The 13727-nt window shown below is 38.2% G+C and overlaps 1 non-coding gene across 1 annotated transcript; it reads right to left on the bottom strand.

Moving 5' to 3' along the window:
• Positions 1-5350: 5350 nt before the first annotated feature.
• LOC123326935 lies at positions 5351-5455 on the bottom strand. The gene has a single exon (XR_006541406.1). It is a non-coding gene; the product is annotated as a U6 spliceosomal RNA (small nuclear RNA).
• Between the last annotated feature and the right edge of the window lie 8272 nt (positions 5456-13727).

Raw genomic sequence — 13727 nt, forward strand, 5'->3', positions numbered from 1 at the left:
CGGTTGGATGGATGGATGACACATGTATGGATGGGCAGGAGATAGGTGGATGATCAGTTGGATAGATGGATGGGTGTATAGATAAAACAGTGAGTGGATGAATAATGAATGGATGGATACACACATATATTCTAAATCCAACTTAAACTTAATAACAGCCTATTTTGGCATAAAGAAATACTAACTCATATAATGTAGGCATCCATTGTAGGATGTACCTGAATTTTAGGTTAAAATCTGTGAAATTAAGAGAAAAAAACAGGACTAGTATGTATCCCAGACTCATATCCAACTTAGAGGAAGCAATAAGTTGTCATCTTCCTGATGACAAGGAAGTCATCTGAGAGCATCCTTCATTTCCCAAGAAGAAGCCGGGCAGATAAACCCTATCCCACTGGCCAATGGGTCTCTACTTATATGAGTACCACACTGCTTTCATTACTATAATGAATATAATAAGTCCTGCTATGAGGGAGGGCAAGGCCCTTCTTATTCTTCATCTTCAGGGTGATCTCGGTTATGTAGGCCTTTTATTCTGCTTGTCAACTTCCTTGAAAAACCCTGTTGAGATTTTTATTGGAACTGCATGGAATCTGTAGATCAAAATGCAAAGTATGGATATCTTCATACTGAGTCTTCCAATCAATGAACATGGTATAACTCTTTCTCCACTAGGGTCTTCTTGCATGTTTCTCCAGAATGTTTCATAATTTTCTCCGTAAATAATTTACATCATGTTTATATTTCTTTCTAAGTGTGTTACATTTGTTGGTGCTATTGTAAATGGCATCTCTTTTTGAAGTTTCATTTTCACACATCTGCTGCTGGTATATACAATGCAATAGATGTTTGTAGCCATCACAATGACATTGAAATACTGGACGTCCTTGTCTTGTTTCTGATCTTTAAATGAATGCTTTTCCTGTTTCACCATTAAGGATGGATCTGCTGTTCAGTTTTTTAGGTAGCTCTTACCAGATGAAGAAAATCCCCTTCTATTCCTAATTTGCTAAGAGATTTTGCAAAAATCATGAATAAATGTTGAATTTTATTAAACGTTTTCTCTGTGTCACATAATCTTAAGAGTATCGCATAGTCTTTCCCCTTTAGATTGACAATGTTCATCAGTATTCTAATGTTAATCATCCAACCTTTTATTCCTGGAATAGATCCCACTTGATCAGGATGTATTTTTTTTAAGATTATTTATTTATTTATTTGACAGAGAGATAGAGAGCACAAGTAGGCAGAGCAGCAGGCAAAAGGAGAGGGAGAAACAGGCTCCCCTGCTGAGCAGGGAGCCTGACGTGGGGCTCAATCCCAGGACCCTGGGGTCATGAGCCAAAGGCAGCCACTTAACCGACTGAACCACCTAGGCACCCCTATCAGGATGTATTTTTTAATACATTGCTAGATTCAATTTACTGATATTTTAGGTAGGATTTTTGCATTTGTGCTTAGGAGGAAGATGTTCTAGAATTTTTCTGACTAAGACTATTCTTGTCAGGTTTTGGTATTAAGGCAATGCTGGCCTCGTAATAAGAAAAAAAACGGGTACTGGAGCCCTGGGTGGCCCAGTTGGTTAAGCATCCAACTCTTGATTTTGGCTCAGGTCATGATCTCAGGGTCGTGAGATCGAGCCTAATGTTGGGCTCCAGACTGGGCATGAAGCCTGCTTGAGATTCTCTCCCTCTCCCTCTGCCCCTCCCCACCACTGCTCATGCTCTTTGTCTCTCTTGCTCTCTCTAAACAAAAACGAAAACAAAACAAAACAAAAACACCTGGGTGTGCTTTTTTTCCTGTATTCCGAAATAGTTTGCATATCGTTAGCATTATTAGTCACACAGATATTTATGAAACTCACTTGTAAAAACATCTGGATCTGGCATCTTATTCGTGAGAAGAGTTTTTTGTGGGGGAAGAAGGTTTTTAATTTATTACTCAGTTTCTTTAATGACTTTTAAATTTTTTAGACTTCTTATTTCTTCTTGACTTTTTTTTATATTTTATCTACATTTTCCCAATCACGGGTGAATAGATATCATATTGGTCAATAAAATCATTCCTCAAATCTTCTTATTGCCTCTCCAACCTCTGCAGCCTCCGTGCTTATGTTCCCTTTCTCACCATAAATAATTCTGATTTGCACCTTTTTTTTCTTAGTTTTTCCTTGATCGGTGTCACCAGAAATTTATCTTCTCTTCTTTTAAAAAAATAAAATATTAGCCTTTTTATTATGTATGTTTTCTAAAGTTTCTGCCCTTATTTTGGCTATGTCCTTCCTTATACTTTCTACGTATTTATTCTGTTGATCTTTTCTGACTCTCCATTCAATACCAAGCTCTCAGACTTTCTTCTAAAATTTTCCTTGGGTTACATGTCGTAAGTTTGATATGTAACTATTTTCATCTGGATATGGAAACATTGCATTCCATGTGTTCTGCTTTGTTAATGAACATTTTCTGCCTTTTGGCTTTTCCATAACTTTGGGGCTTCTCGTGCCTCTTTATTACCTCTTGGTGGCAATGAACAAAATCCCCACACTTATCCCTGAAAACTACAAGGTTTCTTAATGATTGGTTAAAAAAAAATGGAGGTAGAAAGAAGGGAGGGAAGGATGGAGGGTGGAGAAAAACAGAGAGAGAGATTTTCTAAGCATTTTTAAATTAATTATTTTTATTTTTAATTGTGGTAAAATATACACAACATAAAACTTATCCCATTTAAACTGTTTTTTAAGCGTATAGTTCACCCGCATTAGGTACATTCATGTTGTTGTGCAACCATCCCCACCATCCACCTCCAGGACATTTCCATCTTCCCAAACTGAGATTTTGTCCTCATGAAACAATGACTCCCCACCCCTGGCAACTCCATTCTGTTCTCTATCTCTACAAATGTGACTACTCTAAATATTTCATTTGAGTGTGATCATACAGTATTCGACCTTTCTGTGATTGGCTTATGTCACTGAGTGTAAAATCCTCAAAGTCCATCCCCACTCTAGCAGGTGTCAGGATTCCCTTCCTTTTTAAGGCTGAAAAATATTCCATTGTGTGGATGGACCACATTTTGTTTATCCATTCATCGTTGATGGACACTTGGGTTACTTCCACCTTTTGGCTATTGTGAAAAATCCTGCTACGAACATGGATGTGCAAATATCTTTCTTTTTTTTATTTTTTTTAAAGATTTTTATTTATTTATTTGAGAGAGAGAGAATGAGAGAGAGCACATGAGAGTGGGGAGGGTCAGAGGGAGAAGCAGACTCCCCGCCGAGCAGGGAGCCTGATGCGGGACTCGATCCAGGGACTCCAGGATCATGACCTGAGCCGAAGGCAGTCGCTCAACCAACTGAGCCACCCAGGCGCCCGAGTCCCTGCTTTCAATTCTTTTGGGTATGTACCCAGAAATGGAATTCCTGGATTAAATGGTATTTCTATTTTTACTTTCTTGAGGAGTCAACATACTAGTTTGTGTGACTACACCATCCTACATTCCTACCAGCTCCCTAAGCATTTTTTACTGTGTATTTTCAGTGGCTCGATACATGTTCCGTATACGTGACCATGATGAGATCAAGCTTGTTCATTGTATTATTCAAATCTATATGCTTACTTTTTGTCAGACTGAGCTACCAATGGCCACAAGGGGTGTTTTTAAAATCTCCTACTTCAGTGGTATAATTATCTAATACAAGCTATTTTACATTCTTCCTCCTTTTTTTCATTCTGAGTCTTCAATTTTTGCAGAGCATTTTACACTAACAGCACATCCCAATTCATACCATCCACATGTTTGAAAAGTTCTGTCAATTTTTGCTTCATTTATTTCGAGACCGTTTTTAAGTGCACACACATTAAAACTGTTATATTTTCATGGTTATATCTAGTAACGCTTTTTACACTAAACTCTGTGCTGTCTGTTATTTGTAGGGCTAAACCAACTTTCTTTCTGGCTATTTACATCCTTTAATTAGCAACTTGTTATGTCTTGTATGTTTAAATGTCAACATGTTGCTGGATTTTAAGTTTTCTTATCCAGCCTGACAATAATTGTCTTTCAATTTGAGTATTTAGAACAATGCTGTCCAGTATAAACGTAATGTGAGCCATCTCTGTAATTTAAGTCTTTTCTAGCAGGCACAATTAAGAGTTTAAAAATTGGTGAATTTTAATATTTTATTTAGCAATGTATCTAGAATGTTAATCATTCATTCCTAGGTGTAATCAGTCTAAAATTATTATTAAGATGCTTTATACTTTTTTTCATTCTAGGTCTCCAAATTCTGAGTGCATTTCCCACTGACGCCCGATGGATCTCAGCCCAGACCGCCCACCTTCCCAGTGCGCCACAGTGCCTGGCCACTCTATCAGGTGGTGGAGATTTAGAGCATCTGCGTTAATTCCAATTACGCAAATTATGGGTTTGGATGTATTTTGTGATTTCTGATTGTCCCTCCTTTTTTTTAAGATTTTATTTATTTATTTGAGAGAGAATGAGAGAGCGCGAGCACGAGGGGGTGGAGAGACAGAGGGAGAGGGAGAAGCAGACTCCCCTCTGAGCAGGGAGCCTGACCCCAGGGCTCAGTCCCAGGACCCTGGGATCGTGACCTGAGCTGAAGGCAGTTGCTTAACCGAGTGAGCCACCCAGGCGCCCCTGGACCTCCTTTTCTATATTTCTTTTACTCATCCTCCTTGCCTTATCTCGGATTTTTTTCTCATTCCAGTTTTTTCTTCTACTTACCTCAGAAATGATGTATTCTGTTCTTACTCTTTTGGCCATTTCCTTAGGCACCTTCATGTGTAGGTTCAACCTGTCAAAAGTCTAAAGCTCTCAACGGTTCACCTCCAGAAGCCTCCTGATAGTTCTTCCTGTATCCACTCTCGCCCCCTTCAGGCTATTCTCCGAACAGCAGCCAAAGTGAGATTTTTGGTAAAAAAAAAAATTTTAATGTGTAATGTTTATTTAAAATCACAGATAATCTCATGTAAAGACATTTATTTGACCAAAAATATTTTTAGGATAAATATTTTTTTCTATTCTTCAAAAAATGGAAATTATTCATCAAAAGGAACAAAACTAACTCAAGTATGACAAGAAGCCAACAAAAACTAACAAAGAATTGTGAGGTCACTTTATGTTAGTGGTTTAAAAAACCCTACATTTGTTTTTTTTCTCTGAGGTATGACTGATATGCAAAAATGCTGTATATATATAATATTACATATTGATGAGTTTAAAGATAAGTAAACACCCATGAAACCATCACCACAATGTCAAAAGCTTGACCATCACTTCTAAAAGTTTCCTCTTTCCCTCTTTATTTGTGTGTGATAAGAACTTTGTTTTTAACATGGAACACTTCGTGAACTTGCGTGTCATCCTTGTGCAGGGGCCATGCTAATCTTCTCTGTATTGTTTTAGTTTTAGTATATGTTCTGCCCAAGCAAGCATGATAAGAACAGTTACTATAAGAGCTATCCTCTTTAAACAAAATTTTTGGGGCCCTGGGTGGCTCAGTCCGTTAAGCAACTGACTCACAGTTTCGGCTCAGGTCATGATCTCAGGGTGGTGCAATCGAGCCCTACGTGGGGCTCTGGGCTCAGTGAGGAGTCTGCTTGAGTCTCCCTGCCCCTGCCCTTCCCCCTGCTCATGCTTCCCCCCCTCAAATAACTAAATAAATAAAATTTAAAAAAATTTTTTTAAGTATACAATACAGTATTGTTAAGTATATGCATTATGCTTTATAGTAGGTCTCTAGGACTTACCCATCCTCCATAACTGAAACTGCATACCCATTAAACACCAGCTCCCCTTCCCTCCCTCCCCCAGCCCCTGGCAATCATCATTGCCACTTGCTATCTCTATACATTTGACTACCAAGTCCCTCAGGTAAGTGGAATCATCTTTGTCCTTTTGTGTCTGCCTTATTTCGTGTAGCAAGTGGCAGAATTAACTTTTTCCTTACGGCTGAACAATATTCCATTGTATGTATACACCACATGTCCTTTATCCACTCATCCACCAGGCCTTTGCCTCTGTAAATAATGCTTCAATGAACATAGAAGTGTAGGTATCTCTTGGAGATCCTGATTTCAATTCTTTGGGGTTTATACCCAGGAGTAGGGTGCTGGATGGGAAGGTAGTTCCATCAATGTTTGGGGAGCCTCCACACTGCTTTCCATGGCACAGCGCCGTGTTGCATTCCCACCACCAGGAGTGAACAAGGTTCCAGTTTCTCCACATCCTCAGACCTGGTGTCTTTCGTCTGGGAGTTCACGTTGGATGGGTAGTAGCCATCGTAACACTGTGAGATGATATCTCGCTATGGTTTTTACTTGCCTTTCCCCGATGATTCCTGAGCACCTTTCCTTTATGCCCGTAGGCCTTTTCATCTTTACTGAGCGCTTACTAATATTTTTATGAGAACTTTTGCACACATTTACAAATAAAATTGGTGCATTTTTGTGCCTTTTAGTGACCATATGTGTACATTTGTGCTGAGTATCTATCTAGGAGTGGATTTTCCTATGCTCAACTTTATTAGATGATGCCAATTTTCCAAAGCAGGCATCCCTATATCACCAAACCTGCCAAGCATGAAAGTTCCAATCGCTTCATATCACACCAACAAACCCAGTGTTGTCAGCCTTCCATTTTAGGTGTTCTGTAATGGGATCCCTTGTAGTTTTGTAGTTTTTTTTAGAGATTTTATTTTTAAGTAATCTCTATACCCAACATGGGGCTCGAACTCACAACCCCAAGATCAAGAGTCGCACGCTCCACCGACTGAGCCAGCCAGGCACCCCCATCCCCTCGTAGTTTTAAATTGCATTTTCCTGATGGTTAATATGGTTGAGCACCCCTTCATGTTTATTGTTCATTTATATATTGTTTTATGTGAAGCATTGGGTCACATCTTTTGGCCCTTTTTTAAATGGGTTGTCTTTTTTTTAAGATTTTATTTATTTATTTATTTATTTGAGAGAGAGCCAGCGTGAATAAGCAGAGGGGAGGGGCAGAGGGAGCAAGAGAGAGAGAGAGAGAGAGAGAGAAGCAGACTCCCCTGAGATCATGACCTGAGCCACCCAGGCATCCTTTTTCTTTTTGATTTATAGGAATTCTTTATTATAATCTGGAAGTGAGCCCTTTTGTCAACTACATTTTTGCAAATCTTCTTTCTCACTCTGTAGATTACCTTTTCATTCTCTTGGAAATACAGATCTTACTTTTAATATACTCTAAGAATAATATTTAATTTAATAATAAATTTAATATCTTCCTTTACATTTATAATATTTTTGTGTTCTGTTTTAAAAAAATCTTTGCTTGCCCTAACATAAATAAATATTCTCCTGTAAGAATATAAATCTTCTCTTTCTTTAAACTTTATTGTTTTACCTTTCACTTTTATATTTACAACCCACCTGGATTGTAGTCCATCCATGTACTAACACCACATTGTCTAAATTACTGTAGCCTTATGATAGGTCTTAATATCTGGAAGAGTAACTCTCCATTTTGTTTTTCTTCTTGAAGATCATCCTGGCTATTTTTGGTCATTTGCATTTCCATGTGTTTTTTGAATCAGCATCACACACACACACCCTGCTGAGATATTGCTGAGATTGCACTGAATCTATAGATCAATAGATGTTGGTGTAGAATTAATGTTTTCACGATATTGTCTTCCAATCCATGACCACAGTATATCCTTCTTTTTATTTAGATTTTACTTAATTTCCTCAATAATGTCTTATAGTTTTGTGTGTAGAATTCTTACAGTACTTTACTTAGATTTAGTCACAAGTATCTTATGTTTTTTGATGCTCTTATAAATGGTATAATTTTCAAAGTCTTTTTCTAGACATGTTGATACATAGAAACACCACTGATTTTTCTATTTTGATTTTATAACCAGTGACCTTGCTAAATTATTTTATTAAATCTATATATAGTTTCTTTTTGTTTTCTACCTACATAATAATGTAATCTGTAAGTAATGACTTCTATTTCTTCTTTTTCAATCCTTTTGCTTCTTTCTTTTGTTTTATTGTACTAGCTAAGACTTCAGTGCCGTATTAATAAGAAGTGGTCATAGCAATTCCAATTTCAATTGCCCACCCTTAACTATGTTGTTGTTTTAGATATTTTGTTGATATTCTTTAGCAGATGGAGAATACTCTATTTCTAGATTGCTGTAAGTTTTTATCATTAAAGGATGCTGAATTTATTAAATGCTCCCTCTGTGTCTTCTGAGATGTTATTTTTTTCCTTTATTATGCTCACGTAATGAATTATGATAATTGATTTTTAATGTTAAACCAACCTTTCATTTCAAAGGCAAATGCACAAAACAATACCACATGTTAAAGGGAACACAATGAATAAAAATGCAATCTGTGGGGCACCTGGATGGCTCAGTCGGTTAAGCCTCTGTCTTCGGCTCAGGTCATGATCCCAGGGTCCTGGGATCAAGTCCCACATCGGGCTTTCTGCTCAGTGGGAAGCCTGCTTCTCCCTCTGCCTGCTGCTCCCCTTGCTTGTGTTCTCTCTCTCACACACACAAATAAATAAATGAAATCTTCAAAAAAATTCAATCTGTGACAATAACAATATAAAGGAGGGACAGAGATGTATAGGAGCAAAATGTTTTTATACTATTGAAAATAAGTTGGTATTATTAAAACTAGGTTGCTATGAGGTTAAAATGTTAATTGTAATCCCCAAGATAACCACAAGAGAATAAAATTTTTTAAAAAAGGAAGGAAAAGAAGCAAAGAAAGAAAGAGGAAAAATAAGGGAAATCAAATTAGTACACTATGAAAAGTCAACTAAAAATCAAAAAAGTCTGTAATGGAGGAAATGAGGAACAAAACATGTAACAAATAGCCAAATTACAGAAGGAAATTCTTCCTTATCAGTAAATGCTTTAAATGTAAATGGATTAAACTTTCCTATTAAAAGGAAGAGACTGGCACATTGGCAAAAAAAGGAAAACAAAAGCAAAAACAAACAAAAAAACATGTTCCATCTGTCCACAAGAGACTCACTCTACATGCAAAGACACACAAAGGTTGAAAGTAAAATGATGGGAAAAGATATTCCATCCAAAATGTTCCAAAGGAGAGCTGAGAGGCTATATTATTGTCAAACAAAATAGGCCTTAAATCAAAAAGATCACAAGACACAAAGAAGAACATTATATATCGATAGAGGTTCAAAATAGCAAAAAGATATAACAATAATAAACATATACGCACCTAACACAAGAGCCCCCAAATATAGGAAGCAAATATTGAAAGAACTGAAGCAAGACTAGACAGTTCGACAATAACAGTTGTAGACTTTAATACACCACTCTCAATAATGACTATAACAATCAGATAGATCAATAAGGAAACAGAAGATTTGAACAACACAATAAACCAATTAGACCTCACAGATATACAGAGCACTTGGCTTAACACTAGCAGAATACATATCCTTCTCAAGTGCATTCAGCATTATTCAGGATAGACCATATGTTGTGCCACAAAAGAAGTCTTAATAAATTTTTATTTTTTTATTTTTTATTTTTATTTATTTTTTATTTATTTATTTGACAGAGAGAGACACAGCGAAAGAGGGAACACAAGCAGGGGGAGAGGGAGAGGGAGAAGCAGACTCCCAGCTGAGCAGGGAGCCCGATGCCGGGCTCGATCCCAGGACCCTGGGATCATGACCTGAGCCGAAGGCAGACGCTTAACGACTGAGCCACCCAGGTGCCCCAGAAGTCTTAATAAATTTTTAAAGACCGAATCCATATACAGCATTTTTTCTATTCACAAGGGAGTAAAACCAGAAATGAATAACAGAAGGAAAACTGGAAATTTCACAAATATGTAGAAATTAAGCAGCACAATTTTAAACAACTAACGTGTCAAAGAAGAAATCATAAGAGAAGTTAGAAAATATCTTAAAATGAATGAAAATTAAAGCACAACATACCAAAATGAATAGGATGCAGCAAAAGCAGTATTAAGAGGGATATTTATAGATGTAAATGCATATATTTTAAAAAAGATCTCAAATCAATAATTTCACTGCATACCTTGAGGAACTAGAAAAGGAATGTCAAGTTACAATGAGACCCACAGAGGGACGCCTGGGTGGCTCAGTCGGTTAAGCGTCTGCCTTCGACTTGGGTCATGATCCCGGGGTCCTGGGATCGAGTCCCGCATCGGGCTCCCTGCTCCATGGGGAGCCTGCTTCTCCCTCTGTCTCTGTCTCTCATGAATGGATAAATAAAATCTTTTAAAAAAATAAAATAAAAATAAAAAAATAAATAAAACAATGAGACCCACAGAATAAAGGGCAAAATAAAGATTAGGGCAGACATAAATAAAATAGAGAATAGAAAAACAACAGAAAGTATCAATAAAACCAAAAATTTATTATTTGAAAAAGTCAGCAAAACTGACATTTAGCTAGATTCATGGGAAAGAGAGAGAGACAGAGACAGAGGAGAGATTCAACTTACCAAAATTAGAAATGAATGTGGGGGCATTACTACTGAATCTACAAAAATAAAAAGTATTGTAAGGGAACACTATGAAAAATTCTACACTAACAAATTAGATAACCTAGATTAAATGCATAGATTTTTAGAAATATATAACCCGCCAAAATTGACTCAAGATGAAAAAGAACATCTGAGTAGAACTGTAACAACTAAGGAGGTTAAACCACTAATCATAAACCTACCAACAAAGAAAAGCCCAGAACTAGATGATTTCAATGGTGAATTCTACCAAACATTTAATGAAGAGTAAGCACCAATCTCTCTCAAATTCCTCCAAAAAAATTTGAAAAAGAGAAAATACTTCTGAGAACAGCATTACCTTGCTACCCAAACCAAACAATGGCATCACAAGAAAAGAGAACTACAGAACAATATCCCTTATGAATATAGATGTAAAAATTCACAACAAAATACTAGCAAACCAAAGCTGGTAGCATATTAAAAGGATTATATACCCATGAGCAAATGGGATTTATTTCCAGAATGCAAGAATGGTTCAACATGCAAAAATCAATCCATGTAATATACCAAATTGATAAAATGAAGGGGAAAACACATTATCATTCCAAGTGATGCCGAAAAAGCTTTTGACAAAATCCAGCACCCTTTCATGACAAAAACACTCAATAAACAAGGACTACAAGAACTTCCTTAACATAATAAAGGCTACCTATGAGAAACCCACAGCTAATATCATACTTGATCATGAAAGACCAGGAATAAGACAAAGATGCCTACTTTTGCCTGTTCTATTAAACATAGTACTGGAAGTTCCAGCCAGAGCAATTAGGCAAGAAAAAACAAAAGACTGCAGACTCAAAACTTTGAAACAAGAATGTGTCATCTGTAAGAGCCACAATGCACTGCAGGAAGAAGGGAGGAGGCTGCCCTCCCACTAGGAATCTGGGAACATCACACCTCAGTTTTTTTTAACCAAAACTAGAGGCTGTTTATCCCCAAGGACTCAATATTCCCCCTCAACATTCTTTCTCAGATTTGCTTTGTGACCCATAGGAAGAGGTGAGCCTTATGCTGGCAGGTCAACTTCAAAGCCTATTACATTTGAAAAAGATTGAAACATGCGTTTTGGGGGGAGAGGGAGAAGTTCAGTATTCATTCAGAAAAACAAAGGTGTGTGTGACACTGAAGATCCAAACACAGGTCATGAAGTGATATCAGAGAAGTAAAATATTAATGATCAGTTCATTAGCTGAAACCTTTAGGTTTAAGACGGTAACATGAAATTCTGCTGATTATGGAGAAACTAATTATGGTCATTGAATCCCACCTTGGGGCTATGGAAATTCACACATTTATAGCTACTACCAATTGGGCTATTAATATGCCTTTTCCACCATTCTTCACTATATTGTTTCCTAGGGCCACCATAACAAAACACCACAAACTCGGTGGCTTAAAACAATGGAGAATTATTGTCTCACAGTTGTAGAAGCCAGAAGTCCAATACCTAAGTGTCAGCAGGGCCATACTCCCTGTGAAGACTGTAGGGAAAGAGCTTGCCTAGTTTCTTCCAGCTTCTGGTGGCAATCTTCAGTGTTTTTTGACTTGTAGGTGCCCCCTCCAATCTCTGGCTTTCTTCACATGTGTGTATGTCTGTATTTTGGGAAAACTCAGTTTTCCTCCTGTGTTTCTCCTTTACTCAGGCTCAAGGGAAGGTGGAGGCTCAAAGTTTTCAACTGCACCTGCCCGGGGACTTGCATTACTACTCATTCCCCATCAGGACCCCGACTTTGATGTTGGAAACTTGCTTCAATAGCAAAAACAACCTTCACTGAAATTCTGCAACCCTTACCATTATGTTGTGAGTCTGGTGCCCACCTCTGCCTTACCTGCACTGCAGGCGAGGACCTTTGTAGATGCTGCCAAGGGAGCACCCAGACTCTTGCACTACACCCTGAATTGGTTATTAATATATAAGCCAGTTCTTCTCTCTCTTCAAAACATCAGTGTTGCTCAGCAGTAACCACCCAGTTGCAGTCTTTTTAGTTATCTGTCCCCCTAATTCTCAAACACCAGAGATATGGCACAAACGAGTGCATCTCCTTCCTCCTGTATCCCATCCCAGTTCATCCTAAAGAGAGTATTAACACACTGCCTTAGGCTTGGGGACGGGGTGCTCAACAATCCCCGTATCACCAAGGATGGGGTTCTCACTGACATCTGACCAATGAGGGACCCTATTCCAAAATCTCTGTCAGAGTCCTTTCCCAGGACTCCTTTTGATATCCAATGTTTTAGGTTGGGTTTCCTAAAACCATTTGTGTGTGTGGTTTACTGAAGGAGGTCTCTCAGAAGAAACCTGTAGAAGAGTGAAGGACGAAGAATAGGGCAGGAGGAGAAGCTAGCCATGTCGATGTGATTGCAAGAGAAGAAAACCTGCCTCCACCTGATCTCACAGGGAGCTCTGGAGCATGACCAGCATCACAAAGACTTTCCTGCCCAGAGACACAAAAGTGTGGGCTGTTATATCCCTAAATTAGTCAGTCATTGGCCAAGGGCTACCCCCAGCGTGGGGTGATAACAACTTTCATAGCATCCTCAGGCAAAGTAACATCTGTCAGACAAGATCACTCTGTTCGAGAAATAGAATAGAAGAATGAGTCATGAGCAGCCAACACCCCACAATAATTGGAAGTTGGGTGTCATGGCCTAGCAAAGAGGATCTGGTTGGGGGCCCCCAGAGCACCTGATGCTCCTTGTTTATCACCACTGGAACATAAATTCCATAGAGCAGAAACTTGGTTTTCTTTACCATTGTATCCCCAGTGCGTCTAACAGTGCCTGGCACAGAGTAAGTGTTCATTAAATAATTACTAAATAGATATCAATCAAGTTATTGATTGAATGTTCCCTAAGACTAGATCCATCAGGCATGCCCTGACTCAGAGGGACTCCTTGCTCTCTATTCCTTGGCCCTGAGAAGAGGTAAACATATGAGGGATTAAGTAGAGAACACTTAGTAACACTAAAAGCATGAACCATGAAAGAGGAATCCAGTGGACCATACAAAAATTAAAAACATTAGGGGAACCTGAGTGGCTCAGTTGGCTAAGCGTCCGACTCTTGGTTTTTGACTCAGGTCATGATTTCAGGGTCGTGAGATGGAGCCCCATGTTGGGCTCCACACTGGGCCTAGAGC

This window comes from Neomonachus schauinslandi, chromosome 1 (assembly GCF_002201575.2).
Source record: "Neomonachus schauinslandi chromosome 1, ASM220157v2, whole genome shotgun sequence".
Taxonomy (NCBI): Eukaryota; Metazoa; Chordata; class Mammalia; order Carnivora; family Phocidae; genus Neomonachus; species Neomonachus schauinslandi.